We start from the raw sequence: 21496 nt of genomic DNA on the forward strand, positions 1-21496 counted from the left end.
TTCTTTAAAGTCTGCTTGCAAATTGATTCCGTTTGCCAACCACCATTTCAATCCTGTGGGTAGAAATATGACGAAAATGAGATTAAATCAAAAGCAAGGCCGAACTCACTGCAAATTTTCAAAACTGCATAAAAGACTCCCAAGCAAATATAACCAGAAATTAATTCCATATTATGCTATCTGGAATGATTTACAGATGAAATTGTGATTTCTATTATAGCTCAAGCCAAAGCATTAGAGTCTGATTGAATATATACCTAGCCAATGAATCAGACTTGAGGATGGCTTCTCTGAACACATACGAATGGAAAGTAGAAAGAATTAGGGAAGAAGTGAACTGGACCTGAAGCTCACTCTCAGCCTTCCTCCTCTCTCTGCTGCCCGGGAAGGCTGCTCCTGGGGGCCCCCGAGGTCATCCTTGGTTACTGAGTTCCCCACTCCCTTCCCCAGGCTCTGGCCCTTTCCTCCCTCATTCTCCCCATCAAACCTTACCTGCCTGGGGCCACTGGGCTCCGTCTTCCCATTAGGAAACTGATCTCTGTAGGATATGGATGTCACTGCTCTGGATGGCCTCCTTCCTGCCTGTCCCACATATGTGTACTGAAACAATGCGCTTGTAAAGAACATGCTTAAACCAAGGGATCATTTTGATGATGCCTATTCCAGTCTTTGGTCTCCAGCTGTATTGGTTTCATGGACCCAACATTCATCTTTATCAAGTTTGATTAAATTTTTTTCCACAGGAATATAATATCACAATACTCCCTTAAGGTTTGAGATCACTCAGGTAATCACCCTGGGTTACAGTAATACTAATGCCAATAGAAAGTAATCTTTAAGTATAAACTAAAACCTATTTGCACTTTGAAATCTAAATAAACCTATTCTTTTCCTGTGTATTGTTAGTAGGTGTTATCATAGAGTTCCTAAAGTTGCCTTTGAGTAGAACAGGGAATAAATTTCTCCCAATGAAAGAATATTGAAGACTTAATCACTGTCCCACAATTCCCCAAAAGAGGCATTTCCCCTAAAGTTGAGCTTCCAAAAATGGGAATGCCCCAGAATGTATGATTGAAAAGAATTTTGATGTGAGACACACATTTTTCTGGAGGAACCTGTAGCTCTTCCTTGTTGGCAACCCCAAAGGCTGTGAATCCCAAGATAGCCTCTGGTTCGGGACTGTTTTGCCGTGGAGAAGAGAATGTGACATAAGGATGGCCGCCCGTCTCCTCTCTATGGGACAGTTAGACTCACCCCCAAAGAAAGGCATCAAATCCCCATGGTGCCTAGCCCCTGGTCACACCACAAAAGGACAGCAGGCTTCACAGGTCTCATCCCCTCTGGGAAATGACAACAGTGCTATCCCAGAAGGTGCTTCTCTCATGCTCACTTTGGAAGCCCGGCCCTTTCGTCACCTTGCTATAAAGTGAAATTCCCAGAAATGAGGATCTGTATCTGAAATTCCATTAGAATCTCCACATAGGTTTGAATTCTAAAATGAGAGAAGAAAATCAGCTATGTCTGCTCTCGGTCTCAGCATCTGAATAGCTGCCTGCTGACTCATTCTGTAAATACAGGGGTTCATTCCCTTCTCTCTGAAATCTGCTCATATGCACCCAAAATTATTATTATCTATGTTCAATCACGGAAGTCGTACAAGCTGAAAGGCTGCCAGCACGGCCTCTGCCTTTCTCGATTTAAATAAATAGATCTGGCTTCGGGCAGGCTCTTCAACTGAGACACTCTCCAGATGTAAATGTTATTTTATTAAGATATAGGGTGACATAAAAATATTTGTAAAATCAATATATCTTGTTCAGCTTTAAAATCTGTGACAGGTCTTCAAGTAATCTCATTTTCACAGATCAAGTAGACTAGTCAGAAGTCTTGATGAATGTTGAAGGAGACATCATGGTAATTTACACTAGATTCACATTATATCTAGTTCCTATGTGCAAAGAAATGGAAATAAGTTTGTACAAATCCTCCCCCACCTCCATAACCTAAAACACAGGAGACACCTTTAACTAGATAATGTATTATTTCCAACAGGATGAGGACCAGCAGTACTTTCACCCTATTGACTTACCTTCAGCTTTTTGCTTGACTGAAGGGACTTCCTCATTAGAGTAGATGGCTATTCTTTGAAATGATCCTCTTCTTAACACAGTTCATTTTAAATATCCTACTTTTCTTAAGAGTTTTCAATGCAACCCATCATCAAAGGGAAGGAGTTGATGAAAAGAAATGAAATTGAAACATGCACATGGGGAGAACTGATTGAAAGTTCTTCATTTAAGGGATGGGCTCCTTTTCTCTTATTATACTGTGAAATCTGAAAACCTCTCTTGAAATTCTGGTCACTGTCTTCTGGACATCCCAAGGCGCACCATCTCCACAGTTCCTCCCTCCTAGACTATCCCATTCAGTGTGGCAAACGGAAAAAGGCTGAGACTCTTCTGGTGAGCAACTAAAAAGCACATCAAAGAAAGCAGATACAGCCCATGATCAAAATAGCACATAACTTCAGTTGGAACATGACTGACAGAAAGATCAATTAGACAATGCACACCAATCAAAGGTAAGTACCAATAGGTGTTATTGTACTAGAAAACAAACACAAAGGCTGAGACTTTCCGGTGTTTGGGAAACAGCCTCAATAAAAAGGATCTCAGGAATGGATTTGTCCCTCTATCCCTCCTTCCACCTCCTCAACTGAGCCTCCACTACATGCTGGGCACTGTGCCAAAGGCCGGCAACTCAGAAATGAAGAAGCTTGGTTCCTGCCCTCAAGTACCTTATAGTCCAAGGTGGTGGTGGACGTGGGTGGGGAGGGGAGTTGTTGAGGGAAGACAAAGAAACGTGCAGTGAAGTGTACCAGAAGACGGGGTGTAGGCTGCTGATGGAGCATGAAGGAGGAAGGAGACAAGTAATCTGGGAGTTCAGGAAAGGATGTATCCCAGATAGAGGTGATGTCCAGGCAGAGCCTGGAAAGATGAATAATAATAAGAGCAAGCAGTACAAGAAGATACGGGCCAGGAGTGGCGGCTCACGCCTATAATCCCAGCACTTTGGGAGGCGGAGGTGGGAGGTCACTTGAGGTAAGGAGTCAGGGGTGCTGGCGGAACACTTGAGGTCAGGAATTCGAGACCAGCCTGGCCAACATGGTGAAACTCCATCTCTACTAAAAATACAAAAACTAGCCAGGCATGGTGGTGCATGCCTATAATCCTAGCTACTCAGGAGGCTGGGGCAGGAGAATCGTTTGAACCAGGGAGGCGGAGGTTGTAGTGAGCCAAGATCGTGCCATTGCATTACCTTGCAAAGGGGATTGCAGGGAGTCTTCATCTCAAAAAAAAAAAAAAAAAAAAAAAAAAAAGATACAGCAGACACTGCTGCCATCTATATGCACTTTCAGATATATTAATTTGTTTCATTCTCTCAAGACCCTGTGTGTAGATGTCAGTACTATCTCCATTTCATGATGCACAGAGAGATCAAGTAACTTGCCCAAGTCAAGCAGCTACCGCGTGGCTGAGCTGGAGTTTAAAGCCAGGCATTCAGTGACAGCATTCATCCTCATAACCACGATGCTAAGAGTTTGCCAGACAGGTGGGAAGCAACATTTTTGGAAGAGGGTCAGGGCCATAGGTTTTGTGAAGTGACAGAGCATGACATTCAGCGTCAGTAGAACTTAAAGACCCAAGTTTTGGCAAGTAGAGGAAATCTGAACCTTAGTTGTAGCTTCTAGAGGCAGGCTAAGAGCACCCTGGGCACATGTAGTGGTGACCAGGGGGACTCGCGGCCATCAAATCAGCATGATGTGCTGTTTATTTCTCCCAAAGACTCAGGAGGGGAGAGCTTTGATGCTTTTTTCTCATATCAGATAACTTTAAAATGCAGTTTTATGATATAGAATACGATATAAAATTACCATGACATTTTTCCTTATTTCTTATTCCATTTGATATATGATTTAAATTGTTTCTTTAATGTATTTATTTATACGAAATAAAACAACTCATGGTTATATAAATTATTTCTCTTCCTGAAATTCCTTCATTCTTGCTTGCCCAAGATAATACCTCTGTCCATGCTTAGACAACTAGATATTGATGCATGTGGGCAAAATTGGGGTGTTTTGCTGTTTGTTTATACAGATATGGAAGCAATGCACTCTTTACTCCATGGTTTGCTTTGCGCACTTAATAATACCTCATGGACAACCCTCTAGCATCATCTGCATCATCTCATTGAGAATCATACAGTAGTCCATACAGTCACTTTTGTACCATTCCCCTACAGATGGATGGTTTCCAGATTCTGCCTCTTCAAGCAAAGCTGAAACAAATACTTCTGTCTATACATTTCTCCCTCCTCTGCATTTAGGCTTTAAAAATTATACAGTGGTTACTGGACTTTTTTTTTTTTTTTTTTTTTGACAGAGTCTTGCTCTGTCACCCGGGCTGGAGTGCAGTGGCACAATCTCTGCTTACTGCAAGCTCTGCCTCCCAGGTTCAAGCAATTCTCCTGCCTCAGCCTCCCAAGTAGCTGGGACTACAGGCACCCACCACCACACACGGCTAATTTATATATTTTTAATAGAGACGGGGTTTCACCATGTTGGCCAGGATGGTCTCAATGTCTTGACCTCATGATCCGCCCACCTTCACCTCCCAAAGTGCTGGGATTACAGGGATGAGCCACCACGCCTGGCCAGTTATTGGACTTTTTACCAAAGGCCCACTTCTACCTTCAAGGGAAATGACTCCCTAGAATTTGCTCCTAAAAGCAAATGGTCTGTTCAGGCCTAAAATTTCAAATTGTGTTCAATAGTCTACTTTTTACAGGACACTGTTTCCCTAGAAGACGGCATGAAACAATTTCCAGAAAATGTAAACTCCAGTCTTCATGGTTAATTTCCTCCACCTACCTAATTTGCACCACTGAAACAAAGCTTTTCTAAAACCACTAATCAGAAGGTCTTATGTTGTTTTCTATTTCAACCATAGCCTTGTAAAATAACAGTTGAAATGTCAAAGAAATCCCGAGTTCACCGCAGGTGTTCCTAGACTGGGCTGTTAAGTCGTGACAGTCAACATGAGAGGACCAAGGAAGGCAGGAACCCAGAGCTCAGGCGGAGGGGCCAGGCCAGATTCGGAAGAGCTGAGCGCTCTTTTTTGTATGAGCCTGGATCTCGCTCTGTTGCCAGGTTGCAGTGCAGTGGCACAATCGCAGCTCACTGCAGCCTCGGACTTGAGCTCAAGCTATCCTCCCAGCTCAGCACCCTGAGTGGCTGGGACTACAGATGCACCACCACACCCGGCTAAGGTGCTCTTTTGATTGCCCCTCTCTAGTATTTAAGCTGTTTTCATCTGGAATTGATTCTATTTGTCAAGGAAGACTAAAACCAAATAGAAAGTGCCTGAGTTCTGCTTTCTCCAAGCCTCTTGCAGCAGCTCTCCCTGTTCAGCAGTCAGGGCCCACTCTCAGTTCCTTATCCCCAACCTTTTGTCACTGCTCTGCCCTCACCACCCACCTGCCTCCCTTGCAGTTTCAACAACTCCCTCTTCCCGACAACCCCCACCCCTCTCCCCCAAGGCTATCCACCCCCAACCTCTATTGCCCCCTCATAAGTGTGAGCTCCCTGAGGACAGGAACGTCATCCGTGTGGCTCCCACCACATCCCTGGTGCCCTGCACTGGGTCTGCTTCACAGAAACACACACGTAAGGACACAGATGGCCTCAGGCAGGTCACGTCACGCACACCTCCTGCCGCGGGCCAGACACTGTTCCAAGAGTTTCACACATGTCATTTTGTTTAATTCTTAAAACCACCCTCTAGGGTAGACACCAATCATGTCCTTTCTGTAAGTATGGAAGCTGAGATAAGGCCCCATGATTGCAACCATGGGGTCCTCTCATCAGTCAAACACACTCCTTTGATCTGACTTATAATGACTATAAGTGGCTTCTCCAGGCTCTTCAGCCGCTCCCACAACCTGCAGCGCATTTTGGGTTTTGGCCTCTCTGATGCAGGTCTTTCTTATGCCTTCTGTGCTCGTTACTGGCTTCTATCTTGATTGCATCCTTTTTGCAGCAGTTTCATAACTGCCCCTGTGGAGTTAGAGCTCATTAGAGAGCTGCCGGTGCAGCCACTCTGTTGGAGGGGATGAGTGGAGGTGTCTCTCTGTTATTTTCAGTAAGCTCGAGCTGTAAAGACACCGTCTGAGTCCCAGGGACTCAGTGCATCTGGTCAATTGGAGGCTGCCTCTTCCAAAACCCTGGGCCATGGAACCGGTAGTGTCCATCTTTCCCCTGAATTTTCAGAAATGAGCATATTAATCCTTTGGGATACAGGGAGGGCCTGTCAAGGGGTTGGGGGCAAGGGGAGGGAGAGCATTAGGACAAATACCTAATGCATGTGGGGCTTAAAAACTAGATGACGGGTTGATAGGTGCAGCAAACCACCGTGGCACATGTATACCTATGTAACAAACCTGCACATTCTGCACACGTATACCAGAACTTAAAGTAAAATAAAATAAAATAAAGAAATGAACATTCTAAGGCCAGGCACGGTGGAACATGCCTATAATCCCAGCACCCTGGGAGGCCGAGGCGGGTGGGTCACCTGAGGTCAGGAGTTCAAGACCAATCTAACCAACATGGCGAAACCCTGTCTCTACTAAAAACACAAAAACTAGCTGGGTGTGGTGGCAGGTGCCTGTAATCCCAACTACTCAGGAGGCTGAGGCGGGAAAATTGCTCAAACCTGGGAAGCAGAGGTTGCAGTGAGCTGAGATCATGCCACTGTACTCCTGCTTGGGCGACGGAGCGAGACTTTGTCAAAAAAAGAGAGAATATGAGAGAGAGAGAAAGAGAGAGAGAAGAAAGACAGAAAGAGGGAAGGCAGGAAGGCAGCAAGGCAGGAAGGAAGGAAGGAAGGAAAGAAGGAAGAGAGGGAGGGAGGGAAGGAAGGAAGGAAGAGAGAGAGAGAAAGGAAGGAAGGAAAAGAGAGAGAGAAAGGAAGGAAGGAACAAAGAGAGAGAGAGAGAAAGAAAAAGAAAGAAAGAAAGAGAAAGAAAGAAAAAGAGAGAGAAAAAAAAAGCATTCTACACATTTAGAGTTCAGTGAAAATTGTTCATATCTGAATCTCCCCGCCAGTCAGCACACTCTTTCTCCCAAGGTGGTCATAAGTAGCACTGTATGCACTTGGTCATTTACATGTATTGACGGGAGCAGTTTCCCTAGTTCTTCCTGTGTCCTCTGGAAAATGACATTGTCAGCACGCGAAGATAGGAATTTTCTGGAGGTCTGCTGTAAAGGGAGTGATGGCCCGTCACCTTGACCAACCCCCTAGTGCTGCTATCCCTGCCCTGGGCCTGTTTTGTGAGCTGTATCTGAGGCACATGCCATTTTCTCTGTCTTACCACAGGAGCAGTCATGTCCCCACCCCTGGCCACAATCACTGCTATTCATCTCCTGCCACAGTTTTGCCCCTTAAAGGATGTGTGACTACCCTCTCCCATGCCTCACCATCCCCCATACACATACACACAGAGGCCAAATTACACAGCAGAGGAGTGATGGCGGACACGGCCATGCTTGCAAGATTCCTTCCTATATTTTCTTTTTCTCTTTGCTCACCTAGTTTCAAACTTTACTGTGCTACGGTCTCTCTTCCCTTCCCCCTGCAACTCTGCACACAGACACACACACACACACACACACACACACACACACACACACGCACCCACACACACAGACACCTACCCTACTAGAAGCAATTCTTGGCCACACTTTCCCAGAGCTTAGAGCAGTGCACAGGGCATGGGTGTAGCCCCAGGCAGACAGAACTCTGCTCACGACAGTTCAACTTCACTTCCTACAATACGTCCCTCTTCAGCATTGGGCCCTCAAAAACATCCCACCAGGACCTACAAATCTAGGACCTGCCCTTAGGGACATCTCTAACCAAAGGTGTACTCTCTTTGTCTCTCTCTCTGTCTGTCTCCCTCTCTCTGTCTCTCTCTCTGTCTATCTCTGTCTCTTTCTCTCTGTCTCTGTCTCTGTCTCTCTTTCTGTCTCTCTGTATGTCTCTGTCTGTGTGTGTGTGTCTCCATCTGTGTGTGTGTGTGTGTGTGTGTCTGTCTGTCTCTCTCTTTCTTTCTCTGTCTTCTGTCTCTCACGGCCCCGTCACTCTCAGGCTCACACTTTCCTGTGCAGATGCGTCTCCTGCCCTCGTTTCTTCCCTCATTTACTGACAGTCAGTGACTGCCTACTCTGCTGCAGGCCCTCACTCCATCACTGGTCTTACAAACCTGTTCAAGAGATGGAAGACAACAGCAACTAATAATAATAATAATAAAATTCTAAGTCCTGTACCTGAAATACAAACTGTTAGCTATTTGAAAACAGAGCAGGAAGCGATCATTTCCACTTGGCCTGTGAGAGAAGGCTGTGGTGAAGTACTGACATGTGAGTTGGGTCTTGAAGGATGTGTAGGAGTTTCCCAGCAAAGGACAGGAAGGGCATTCCAGGGAGAGGAGGCTACATAAGTAAAACTCAATGAGAAGGGCGTGACATGAAAATAATAAGGGCCTGTGTGGCTACAGTATGGGAGGTAGGGGCAGGGGGTGGCTTTTGTTTACCAGGGTAAAGTCTAAACTTTAGTGTGTAGACAGTGAGAATTCACCAAATTTTTTTTTTTTTTTTTTTTTTTTTTTTTTTTTTTGAGAAGGAGTCTAGCTCTTGTCACCCAGGCTATAATGCAATGACTCGATCTCGGCTCACTGCAAACTCTCTCTTCCAGGTTCAAACAATACCTGGGATTGCAGGCATGCACCACTACACCTGGCTAATTTTTGTATTTTTAGTAGAAACAGGGTTTCACCATGTTGCCCAGGCTGATCTCAAACTCCTGACCTCAGGCGATCTACCCACCTCAGCCTCCCAAAGTGCTGAAACTGGAGGCGTGAGCCACCATGCCCAGCCAACCAAACTTTCTTGAATTAGGGAAATGGCATTATTACATCTGGGTTTCAGAAAACAATACTGTATATAAAACAGATTCCAAAGGGGAAATTTAGGGGGCAGATGGCAGCACACCAGCTACTTTTTAACAGGTATGTTGAATTGATTAGGCTATCCTTTCCTTTGTTTTGCTTCAAATCTTCGTTATTCTTGGGAACTCATATAACTACCCTGCACTATGAAAATCGCTTCACTTGTTTCATATATTCACCTGTTCAGTATGTAGACATAGAGGCCTCTGACACCATTGGTTTTAGTTCTGCCTCTCGTCATTGTTTTCTCCAGAAACCTCGCTTACTCATACTTATTTCCAAACGATACTTGCTGTCCCCATAGTAGCCAGCTTTCATCGGCTCTTCAAGGATTTATACTCCCTCTTTCTCCATTTTCATTTTAAATCCCACCCAATGCACAGCTCTGTCACTGTGAGTCAGTTGTTTGCCAAGTCAACTCTTTCCTTTTGCCGGGTGCCTCCAGGAGATGCGGTACCGAAATCAACTGTAGAGATGACTGTAAATGTGGACACCTCAGACTCCAGGTCAGGCCATCACCTGAGATCTGTTGAGCTAACAGTTCACTAGCACTGGTCAGTTCTCACCACATGACAAGATTCACATTTCTTCTTGGTTTGGTGCCAGCCTCCACCCTATCCTTCCTTTTCATAAGTCTCTGGAGGAAGCTGGACTCCAGGGGCGAGCATTAGAGGAGGTGGAAAGATGGTCATCACCCCATATGACCTGGCTTGTGACTCCCACTGGGACAAACTTAAGAAGAAATAAATTGTAGCTCTAGCGTTTCAAGCTAGAGAAGAGATTTGCTTTTTAAATAAAACAATGATAGAATTTTGGACCCAATCATGTTTTCCTTCTTGTTTCCTTGAAAATTACTTCCTGCATAATTCTATGGCAGCCCGTGGACCCATGGCAGTTCCACACACAAGTCCTGTCAATTTCGGAAGTCTTTCCTTTCTGCCAACAGCTTCAGTGCTGGGATTAGCACATCACTCATCAAATAAGATGGGAGAATGGTCTCCCCACAGGAACCTCTGCTCTTGAATTCCTAAACTCATCTCATTTATAAAGAGTTAAGCACTCATGGCATAACTTGTGACCGATCCAAAAAGACTTTAGCTGTACTTTGTTAAAACATGTACCGTATTTAAAATCTAAAAGTATTACGAAACTCAGTCTCTAGAAAAATCATTGTACCACCTTACTAATTCTATTTTTTTTTTATGGGAATTGCACTAATTCTTAAACCAGCAAGCAAGGAATGAATTAATGTACAAGAACTATCGAATGGAACATGATTTTCTTTTCTTGTTTTGTTTTCCTTTTTTTAAACAAAAAATATAAGGAATAATTTATCCTTAAGGATATTTTCTTGAGATTACTTCTATTCAATTTCTTAGAGACTTCCAGGATACGCAGATACTTGAGCTATAGACCTGAAAAGAAACAAGCAATAAAATTTTTTTTAATTATTTATTAATTATACTTTAAGTTCTAGGGTACATGTGCATAACGTGCAGGTTTGTTACATATGTATACTTGTGCCATGTTGGTGTGCTGCACCCATCAACTCGTCAGCACCCATCGACTCGTCATTTACATCAGGTATAACTCCCAGTGCAATCCCTCCCCCCACCCCCCTCCCCATGCTAGGCCCCGGTGTGTGATGTTCCCCTTCCCGAGTCCAAGTGATCTCATTGTTCAGTTCCCACCTATGAGTGAGAACATGCGGTGTTTGGTTTTCTGTTCTTGCGATAGTTTGCTGAGAATGATGGTTTCCAGCTGCATCCATGTCCCTACAAAGGACACAAACTCATCCTTTTTTATGGCTGCATAGTATTCCATGGTGTATATGTGCCACATTTTCTTAATCCAGTCTGTCACTGATGGACATTTGGGTTGATTCCAAGTCTTTGCTATTGTGAATAGTGCTGCAATAAACATACGTGTGCATGTGTCTTTATAGCAGCATGATTTATAGTCCTTTGGGTATATACCCAGTAATGGGATGGCTGGATCATATGGTACTTCTAGTTCTAGATCCTTGAGGAATCGCCATACTGTTTTCCATAATGGTTGAACTAGTTTCCAATCCCACCAACAGTGTAAAAGTATTCCTATTTCTCCACATCCTCTCCAGCATCTGTTGTTTCCTGACTTTTTAATGATTGCCATTCTAACTGGTGTGAGATGGTATCTCATTGTGGTTTTGATTTGCATTTCTCTGATGGCCAGTGATGATGAGCATTTTTTCATGTGTCTGTTAGCTGTATGAATGTCCTCTTTTGAGAAATGTCTGTTCATATCCTTTGCCCACTTTTTGATGGGGTTGTTTGGTTTTTTCTTGTAAATTTGTTTGAGTTCTTTGTAGGTTCTGGATATTAGCCCTTTGTCTGATGATTGGATTGCAAAAATTTTCTCCCATTCTGTAGGTTGCCTGTTCACTCTGATGGTAGTTTCTTTTGCTGTGCAGAAGCTCTTTAGTTTAATGAGATCCCATTTGTCAATTTTGGCTTTTGTTGCCGTACAAGCAATGAAATTTAAAAGGGCAGGCCGGACACGGTGGCTCATGCCTATAATCCCAGCACTTTGGGAGGCCGAGGCGGGTGTATTACCTGAGGTCGGGAGTTTGAGACCAGCCTGACCAACATGGAGAAACCCCATCTCTACTAAAAATACAAAATTAGCCAGGCGTGGTGGCACATGCCTGAAATCCCAGCTACTTGGGAGGCTGAGAGCAGAAGAATCTCTTGAACCCAGGAGGTTGCTGTGAGCTGAGATCGCGCCATTGCACTCCAACCTGGGCAACAAGAGTGAAACTCTGTCTCAAAAAAATAAAAAAGACGGCAGAGTTCTGTGTGCATCTTCTAAGGCTGAGCATGGAAGTCCTCAAAAGGGGACATTGTCGTTGGTGGACTATGGTAGATTGAGTTATTAGCATTAATACTTACCCATTCCTACACCAATCCTGTCTTTATTTAAAACTTTGGTATTTTGCTCATCCCAAATGTTTTTGCATTAACTTTGGTTTTTAAAAATATTTCATATTAATTATTTACCTTGATTAAATATCTTGATGCCCCTTAAACTTTTCACTGAAGACAAGTATTTGCTCATCTCACCCTGGTCTTCGTACTGCTCACACCCTTTGCCATGTGACTTTGGAGTTCCTCCACTCACCAGACAGAATATATTTCTCCTCCTTTTGACTTTGAGGTTAGTCATGTGACTGGTGTTGGCCAATAAAACGAGAAGGGATGATGTGTCACTTCCACTTGCCCTATTTCTTTTCCACTCTTAACATGAAAAGAATTTGCCTTTGGTCCCACGAGAAGCTATATGGAGCAGAGAAGGAGATTTACAGGGAGCAAAGGCAGCCCAGCTAAGCTCTATCAGGTACACTCAGCCTAGACCAGCCAAGACACGGAGACCTGAGCTAAATCAATACTTACCATTGGGATTTTTTCACTGTTTGTTTCACAGGAATGGATTACACATACCAACATATCAACAACAATTATTTCACCCTGGCTGGTTCGTGTGAGTTAATCCTGGTAATCCTGTTCCCTTTCCCCTTGTCAGTACTTGGCTGAGGAAGGGAGATGTCTAGGCCCACTGGGTCCAATGAAACGTAAAAGAGATTTGCTGGAGTCTTCAGGGAAAATTATTTCTTTCTTTTATGTGATATGCCAAGATATACTCTCTTATTCTCTTTCTTTCTTCTTTGTGAATAAGAAAGAATGTAGTTTTGACCAGGTGCAGTACCTCAGCCTGTAATAGTGGCATTTTGGGAGACCGAGACGGGCAGATCACTTGATGTCAGGAGTTTGAGATCAGCCTGGCCAATACGGTGAAACCCTGTCTCTACTAGAAACCACACAACCATCAAAAATTAGCAGGGCGTGGTGACACAAGCCTGTAATCCCAGCTACTCGGGAGGCTGATGTAGGAGAATCACTTGAACCCGGGAGGCAGTGGTGGCAGTGAGCCGAGATTGCACCACTGCACTCCAGCCTGGGTGACAGAGCAAGACACTCTCAAAAAAAAAAAAAGAAAAGAAAAGAAAAAAGAAAGCCCTGCGCGGTGGCTCATGCTTCTAATCCCAGCATTTTGGGAGGCCGAGGGGGCGGATCACAAAGTCAAGAGATAGAGCCCATCCTAGCCAACATGGTGAAACCCCCTCTCTGCTAAAAATACAAAAACTTAGCTGGGTGTGGTGGCATGAGCCTGTAATCCTAGCTACTTGGAAAGCTGAGGCAGGAGAATCACCTGAACCCAGGAGGCGGAGGTTGCAGTGAGCCAAGATTGCACCACTGCACTCCAGCCTGGGCTACAGAGCAAGACTCCGTCAAAAACAAAAAAAGAAAAGAAAGAAGAGAAAAGAAAAGAAAAGAAAGAAAGGGAAAGAAAAAGAAAGAAAGAAAGAAAGAAAGAAAGAAAGAAAGAAAGAAAGAAAGAAAGAAAGAAAGAAAGAAAGAAAGAAAGAAAGAGAGAGAAAGAAGCATGCAGTTCTGATGGCCAAATAAACCCACACAAAGACCTCCAGGGGAATAAGCCTGAGAACAAAGTCATCTATAGAGGAGTACAGAGCTGTGGCAATTACAGGAGAGTAAGGCAGAAGGCTTGGTAGAACCATATGAAGCCTGACCAGCCTCTGAGTTTTCACGCATGTGATTTGGTGCATGTCTTTATGGTTTAAGCCAGTTTGAGCTGGGCTTCTGTTTCTTGCCACTGAAAGCCCTCTAGCTGATTTGGGTCATATGACTGTTTCTGAACTCACTTCAGGACCCTCTCTCCACATTATTCCAAGTTAATAGGCAACTACTGTGTGATCTGAAAGAGCATTCAGACATAAGGCTCATGGTCGTGATTGTCAGTTCCACAGTCCTTCCCTCACAGGGAGCTTCACATGGCTTTCTGCCTGCATTCCAGATAGTGTCTCTTCCTCCCTCAATGGGACCATAATTATACATATCACTTCTCACTTTTCCCCATGATATCTCTACTTTAAAATGGGCAAGAAAGGGAATAGTGAAATCAATTGAGGTATTTTCATATGATGGAATGTCATAAATCCATTGAAAATAATTTATGTATTAATTCAGCAAATATTTCCTTAGCACTTACTCTGTTCCAGGGACTGTACTATAGAAGAATGCCTGATAATATGGAAAATGTTAGATATAGACTATACAAAATTCTAGCTATAAAATGTAATTACCTTATCTAATTTAGATGATATTTAGATGAGACTTTGGACTTTAGATCTTAAAGTTGTTGCTAGAATAAGTCAAGACTTTTGAGGCTGTCAAGATGGAATAAATGTATTTTGCATGGAAGAAGGACATGAATTTTGGGGGACCTGGGGCAAAACGCTATGGACTAATTGTTGATATCTCTTAAAATCCATGTTGACGCCCTAACCCCCAGTGTAATGGTATTTGGAGGTGGAGCCTTTGGAAGGTAATTATGTTTAGATGAGGTCATGAGGGCAGGGCCCTGTGATGGACTGGTGCCCTTAGAAGAGGGAGAGACACTAGAGCTCACTCTCCATCAGGAAAAGACATAGCAAGAAGTCTGCAAGCCAGGAAGAGGCCCTCACCAGGAAATGAATCTGCTTGCATCTTAATCTTGAACCTCCCAGCCTCTAGAACTGTGAGAAATAAATGTCTATTGATTAAGGAAACAAACAAAACACAACATAATTACAATACAATCAAATCTGTGAAAAAGGAGTGTGTGTGTGTGTGTGTGTGCGCCTGTGTGTGTATACCTACAAAGAAAATAAGACTACAAAGCTATCCTAAAAATATTAATAAGAGTTATCTCCGAATTTTGGCAGAATGTGCAATTTGGTGCTTCTTTGTATTTTTCCAGATTTATCATATTTCCTATAATAACATGTTACTTCTGTAAATAGGAAAAATACCCAACAAAATAAATTATGCTAGTGTCTTTGATAAATCTAATAAATCTTGAAGTGTTTGTATTTTAGATTGATTAGATAGTATAATTATGTAATTTATTTCTTCTTTCAATGGGCCTTGATGTTTAACATATATTTACACAAAATTGCTATGTATATGAGATAGAAAGGAATTATTTTTAAGTAATCAAGAACTCATATTTACATTTAGAATTGCCTCTCTTTTCATGCCAGATGTAAAATTTGGAAAGAGAAAGAAAAACCAGGCAGTCATTGCAGACCATGTATATAACTGAGTCCTCCTCAAAAACCTCTCAGTATACTTTCAAGAGGGCAGGAAAAAGGAGAAAAAGAGAGCGTGTCATGAGACGCAGTTCTCTGGGGGCTCAAGAATGAGTTAAACTAACTCCTTCCACTCTGCTAGCAGGGAAGAGCTGACTGTACCTTCAAACCTCTGATCAACCAGTATGTGAAAACCCACATACTGAGACACTTCCAGAAAAGAGCTGGTTACTATTAAAAAGAAGGAAAGTTAATTTTTAAAAAAGGAAGTGCAAAGGAAGAGGAAACATTTTACAATTTTCATTGCAAAATGACAATACAATAATTCATCTTAAAATATTATACAATAACTTCATCTCAAAACAATAACACAGTAATTCTGTTGTACTACTAGAGGGCATTGGAGTAAAAGAAATATATTAGAATTATATGGATGGAATGTATACTTGCATATAGAATTTAATATTTATAAACTGTATACATTCAGAATTATAAACTATATTAATTTTGCTTACTCTTTCACATACATCATTGCATTAGATTCTCACAACCTTCTTGTGTGGTACTTAACACAAATGTTCTCCCCTTTCTTTATATGAAGAAAAGACCCATGGAAGCAGGGTAGTATTCAGGCCCAAGCCTTATGTGGTCAGGGGATAACTCAAATATATTTTTCATGCTGATGAGATACAGAAATATCTCATTTGCCTTCTTTTTAATATGTTTATTGAACTAGAGAAATTGATTACGCTGGATAAAATTTTCCACACATGGAAAAGCACCCAGTGCAGTTCCTGCATTTGGTGGATGTTCCCAAAATATAAGATGACTGACATGTACTTGATCTTAATAAGGAACAGACTTCTTTAGAAAATTACAGCCTTTATATTAGAGTTTTCATTACTCTTTGCTTTGCTCAAAACTCGCCTACATGCTGCTGAAGGATTGCATCCCAGGGGATAAAAAACTTTGTCTCAAATATCAGAGGATTTGAGGTCAAAACCTCCTAAAGGTAGCAATTTATCTCTTTCTTTATAATCAAGTCAGTATAAATTAATTTGGACCATAGTTTTAAAGAAAACCAATCTGATCCCGAACAGTTCACGTGTAAAATGAAAAAGAGTAAAGCTAGAAATCACACAACCATCTAAAATTTTTCCTGCTAAGAAAATTGCCACAGTCAGAGTGGTTGGTTTGCTGCTGAAAAACAAGCTGGGTTGGGTTTAGTGAAGATTGACTCTTCCTTTCAACAGACATTGTCTCTGGCTGTGAAGTTCACATCTTACAACACCCAGTAAGCATGTCCATGGAAAGTAAAAAGTTCAATAAATCATTCAGCTGTTTTCAAATACTCAGAATACATGGACTCAGGAAGACCCACTGTCTTGGCAGTTGTGTGAATTTTTCACATTTCCACCCGATAAAGCTCTTGGGAAAAAGTTTCCTCTTCTCTGGGAACCTGGGAACGTGGTATTCTGCACCTACCTGTGTGTGGAATAGGCATAAACTTTGTCTGCCAGATGGGAAAAAGCCTTCTAGAAACTAGGATCCGTGCTTCTTTAAAATGACTCTGCTTTTTCTCCACTGAGATCCTCCGTGTATGGACTGAATGCAGCTGAAGGAGGCTGGCCTGCCAGGCTTTCAGGGAGCTTTCAGGCTGAGCCAGTCAGGGTGGACCATGAACCTCCGGCCTCAGAATCTTGTCAATGATGCCAATAATTAGAATTATGTCAATAATGTCAGTAATGCTAATAATAATAATGCTTGTCAATAATACAGATCCTTGGGGCTCATCTCAGACCTTCCCAATCAGAATCTCTGGGGGCATAGCCTTGGAATCTGCATTTTAACAAGCTCCCCTGTTTACTCCCCTGAAGTTTGGGCAGCACTGATCTCATAGCTCCTAGGGGAGCTAGATAAGCACAAGCGAGGACAAGTGAATGCAACTCTAAAAAAGAGCTCTGGCTCCATCAAAGTGGATGGAGCGATGACGGACACACAGACTGGTCAGGAAAAAATGCTAGACAGAGAGAAGTTCAAACAGTGGGGAGTGGCGAAGAAGCAAGCTTTTGCCCACATGAGAGAAAGTGTAGCTCCCCATCCAGTCCACGCTATTATAGCAACTAGGGAGGTCAAGATAGCGGAGGAAGACCTGCAGCAGCTGTGTTTGTGGCTAGGCCCACAGGTCATGATGCAGGCTGGGATTTGCCCCTTCTACAGCTAGAGAGTCTGGGGATCCCACAGGAGCAGTAAGGCCACACAGCGGTGTTGTGCGCATGAACCGAAGGCAGTGAGTCTCTACTCTTATTGGTGTGCCCGTTAGTGTTTAACAATAGGCTCTCCAGGGACAAATGACTTACAGCATTTGCCACTTTCTATGGTGTAAATACTTCCACCATGGCTAATTTCAAGCCATTCAGTGATGTCACTGAACATGAACTTAGGAAAATATAGACACACAATGGCTCTCACATGCCAGAGTGAGCCCCCTCCAGTGCATGGCTGCCTACACACACCACATTCCTCACATAAATACACTTTTACTTTTGTATTATTTTGTCATTCTCACACTCCTGTACCTAAGGGAAGAAGACTGTTCCTCCTGTCCAATAACTGAACATACAACTATTCTTTGCTAATCATGCATTTGCTCAGAAGCATCCATTTTTATACAAAAGATAATTTTTCCCTGAGTTAAGTAAAAAGTTTTGCATTGAGAAAATGTTAATCACTGTTAACCTATCTCTTTTCAGTCTGATAAAGAAATTACCATATGCCTATATCGTATATGAGCAGATTAATCTCACTCCCTTCCCAAAAGACATTCACATCCTAATCACCAGAACATGTGAATACGTCATGTGACATGGCAAAGGGAAATTAAGTTGAAGTAGAAGTAAGCTACTGATCAGCTGACTTTAAAGTAGGGAGATTATTCTGGATAAGTCTGGACCAGTTTTAGCACAAAGGTTCAGCAGGATTGGTGTCAGAGTGATGGGATGCGAATAAGACTCTACAACCACTACTGGCTTTGAAAATGGAGGAAAGGGCCGCAAACCAAAGAATGCGGGCCACCTCTAGAAGCTAGAAAGGGCAAGAAAACACACTCTCCCAGGGCCTCCAGAAAGGACCACAACGCTGTCAGCCCCTTGATTTTAGCTCAGTGAGAGCCACGGTAGACTTCTGACTTCCAGAACTGTGGCATAATAAACTTATGTTGTTCTAAGACACTAAGTTTGTGGTCATTTTCGACAGTAACAATAGGAAACTAATGTAGGATGTTTTTCAGGGAAGTGGCAAAAGAAAGCAAGAAAAATATATAACTAGAAAGCCATAAATGGCCCTAGAAATGCTGACCACATCTGTTCACAGTGCAGACATAGAAAGGCTGCCCATAGCACACTCCCTCTACATACACACACACACACACACACACACACAAGCTGGGTGAGGGCTCTGCAAAGCCTAGGGAAGCAGTTTGAGTCTCTCTGAGAAACATACAGATGTTAGGGGGTTTATACCTGTCACTTTCTCTCAACTCTTCTCTCAGAATATTCCATCTCCATATCACCTAATTTGAATACATTGAAACAAGATCCTTACTGTGAAATTAATACCTGTACCATTGGTCAGAACTGGCATTTAGCATTGCCCAACCTGGACAAAGGCAGGATATTCAGGAATCTCCAGAAGAATCAGACAGCCTGTCTTACAGATGCTTATTCATAAAAGGGTGGGGAGATCCTGGAGGTGTAAAATGTGTAATTTGCCACCTTTAAAACTTTTCCATGGTGCTGAGAGGCCCGTCAGTCAAACTTCCACATTTTACAGATGAGGAATAAGAGACATGATACAAGTGGCCCAAAGCCACCCTTCCGCTCATTGGCGTCAGAGCCGGGCCTCAACCTGGCCCCTCCCCTTGGTTCCTCCACTGTAGCCCGTAATGGGGAATCTGTGAAAGAAGAAGACGTAAGACTTCATTCTATAGTCAAGAGTCAAATAGATACTGACCGTTTAAAAAAATACATGTGAATAATATAGGATTATAAGGATTATACAAGAGAGGAAGGATTCCCATCCCCCTTTCCCCTGACTTTTGCCTCATTATCTGCTCTCTTTCTCAATCATCCCCAAGAGGAAGTACCAAGATGGCTTTCAAATGTGAGCATTGGCCAGGCCACATTTGTTCTGGGAAGGGATCGTTGGATTTTAAAATGTCACACATGACCACTGTCCATTATCTTTCATTTCCATGTAAAGGGAGAGGTAAACCAGCTCAGGCGCCACCTCGTCAGGACAGCCCCTGGCATCACTCTCCTTTGCCTGACCATTCCAGTCATGTGCCAGGTAGCTGGCCAGGTGACCATAACATTCAAGAAGTGGGTTTGGAACAGGAGGAGAGAGGTTGAGCTGGAAGCCTGACCCACCACATGCTCCAGCGCAGCCTTCTCAGGGTTCTGCTTTGGAGTGGGGAGTGTGGTACAAGGCCTTACCGGGCGTTTACTCAGCTAAAACTAAAGCGAAGCTGGCTTCTGTTTGCTATCACTCCTTATACGTATTGCTCCCTTCATGTCTCCAGAGGAGAGCTGTTGCAGAAGCCCATCTTTAGGAAGACCATGGAGGAAAAAAGGATAAACTGTTGCTACACACATTCATGGACAAATCATCCTACAAACATCGCGTGGACTGAAAGAAGTCACTAAAGAGCACAGGAGGTATGTTTCCACGTCTGTGAAAGTCAAGAACAGGCAAAACGAAATCTATGGGACAGGGGCTGGAGGGTGGCATGGTATTGATTGAGAAGCGCTGAGAAGGGAGCCTGCTGGGTGCTGAAAGTGTGCTCTGTCTCAGTCTGAGTGGCAGTGACACGGGTGTGTATGCATGAAAGACACGGACTGACCTGTAGTTGAGTTATGAACTTTATGTATGCTATTCGGCCTTTAAAACAAAACCTTCGTTTCCCACATGAAATGTACAATGTCCAAATCATTCTGTAAATGACAATGCATTTTTATTTTTAGGGCCTGAAATACTTAAAATTAAAAATTTTGAAACTATATTTCCTCTGGATTAAACATGCATTTAAGTCATGTTTAATTACAGTTCTGAATTTGAATTTTCTTTCTAATTAGAAAGATCAATGGAGAGGTCCTTTTTCATCCACTTTCTCCAAATGCGCCTTTCGGAGTTCAAGGAAGGGCAAGTCAAGAAATATACATTTCAAAAGAATTAACACATTTTGATTCTTCCACATTTCTATCTATAGAAGTTTAAGATTTTTTGTTAGCATTTGAAATTTTTCAGAGTTCTCTTAGCTGCTACAGAAATTTGATGTCCGACATCTCTTCTATATAAAGGAAAATGAAGAGGCATGTAAAAGCAGTTTCAGAAAGTTGACTGTGGTACACAAAAAATTTTTTTAATTATCAGGTTGAAGAGTTTAAAGGAGATGCTATAAAATATGCATTTACTGGTATTGGAACAGATGAAAGCACAGTATTTTCATCTTTAAAGACGAAAAGAACTATTTCAAAAAGCATGTGTTTTTCATAGCATACTTCACTTTATACCAATGATTCTAAGGTTTCTATTAAACAGAAAAACAAATTACAAGTCTGGCAACCACAAAGATGAAAGGGGGCAAAGTCTCCATAAGTGAAAGAGATCTTAACCAATAGTAAAGTGATGACAAAATCCCACGGTGTACTGACAGCATTGTTAAAGCTCCAAATTATATTTAATGATAGCTAACCGATGTCTAAGACTACAAGAACCCATGGATGTCTGACTGTTGATGAAAAAAGGAAAAAGAGAAACGAGGGATCATGTCTCCTCTAGAGAACAACCAAGTTAAGCTGATCCAGCCGAGACACAGTAGTTTCCAGGGTAAAATAACTTCTAATCAACTACGTGAATCAAGCTTGGCCCTGTCTTCCATATGCAACCCAGGCTAATTTATTCCCTTGGGGAATAAATTTAGCACCCAACAGTAGCTCTGAATCCAAATTCTAAAGATCCCAGTTCAGGTCAGGATTCTTGTCTCTAACGTGGGTGGGACTTTGATTGTCAGAGGTCATTTAAATGTGATCTTGAGTAGCAGCTGAAGCTCAGCAAAATCCCTACTTCTTGAAGAAATGACATGTTTACCAGGGATTTGTGAGTTAAGGGAAATAGATGTAGTGGAAATGTGTGGAAGTTTAGGGTGCCTGAACTTTTAGCAGAGAAGTTTTACATAGTATA

General features: G+C 42.6%; 1 long non-coding RNA gene across 1 annotated transcript; it reads right to left on the reverse strand.

The window, feature by feature from the left end:
• Positions 1 to 1746: 1746 nt before the first annotated feature.
• Positions 1747 to 16908, reverse strand: LOC114677384 (uncharacterized). The gene is made up of 3 exons (XR_003728655.2): positions 16742 to 16908; positions 2090 to 2470; positions 1747 to 1948 (listed from the first exon to the last, which is right to left on the reverse strand). It is a non-coding gene; the product is annotated as an uncharacterized LOC114677384 (long non-coding RNA).
• Between the last annotated feature and the right edge of the window lie 4588 nt (positions 16909 to 21496).

This window comes from Macaca mulatta, chromosome 4 (assembly GCF_049350105.2).
Source record: "Macaca mulatta isolate MMU2019108-1 chromosome 4, T2T-MMU8v2.0, whole genome shotgun sequence".
Lineage (NCBI taxonomy): Eukaryota > Metazoa > Chordata > Mammalia > Primates > Cercopithecidae > Macaca > Macaca mulatta.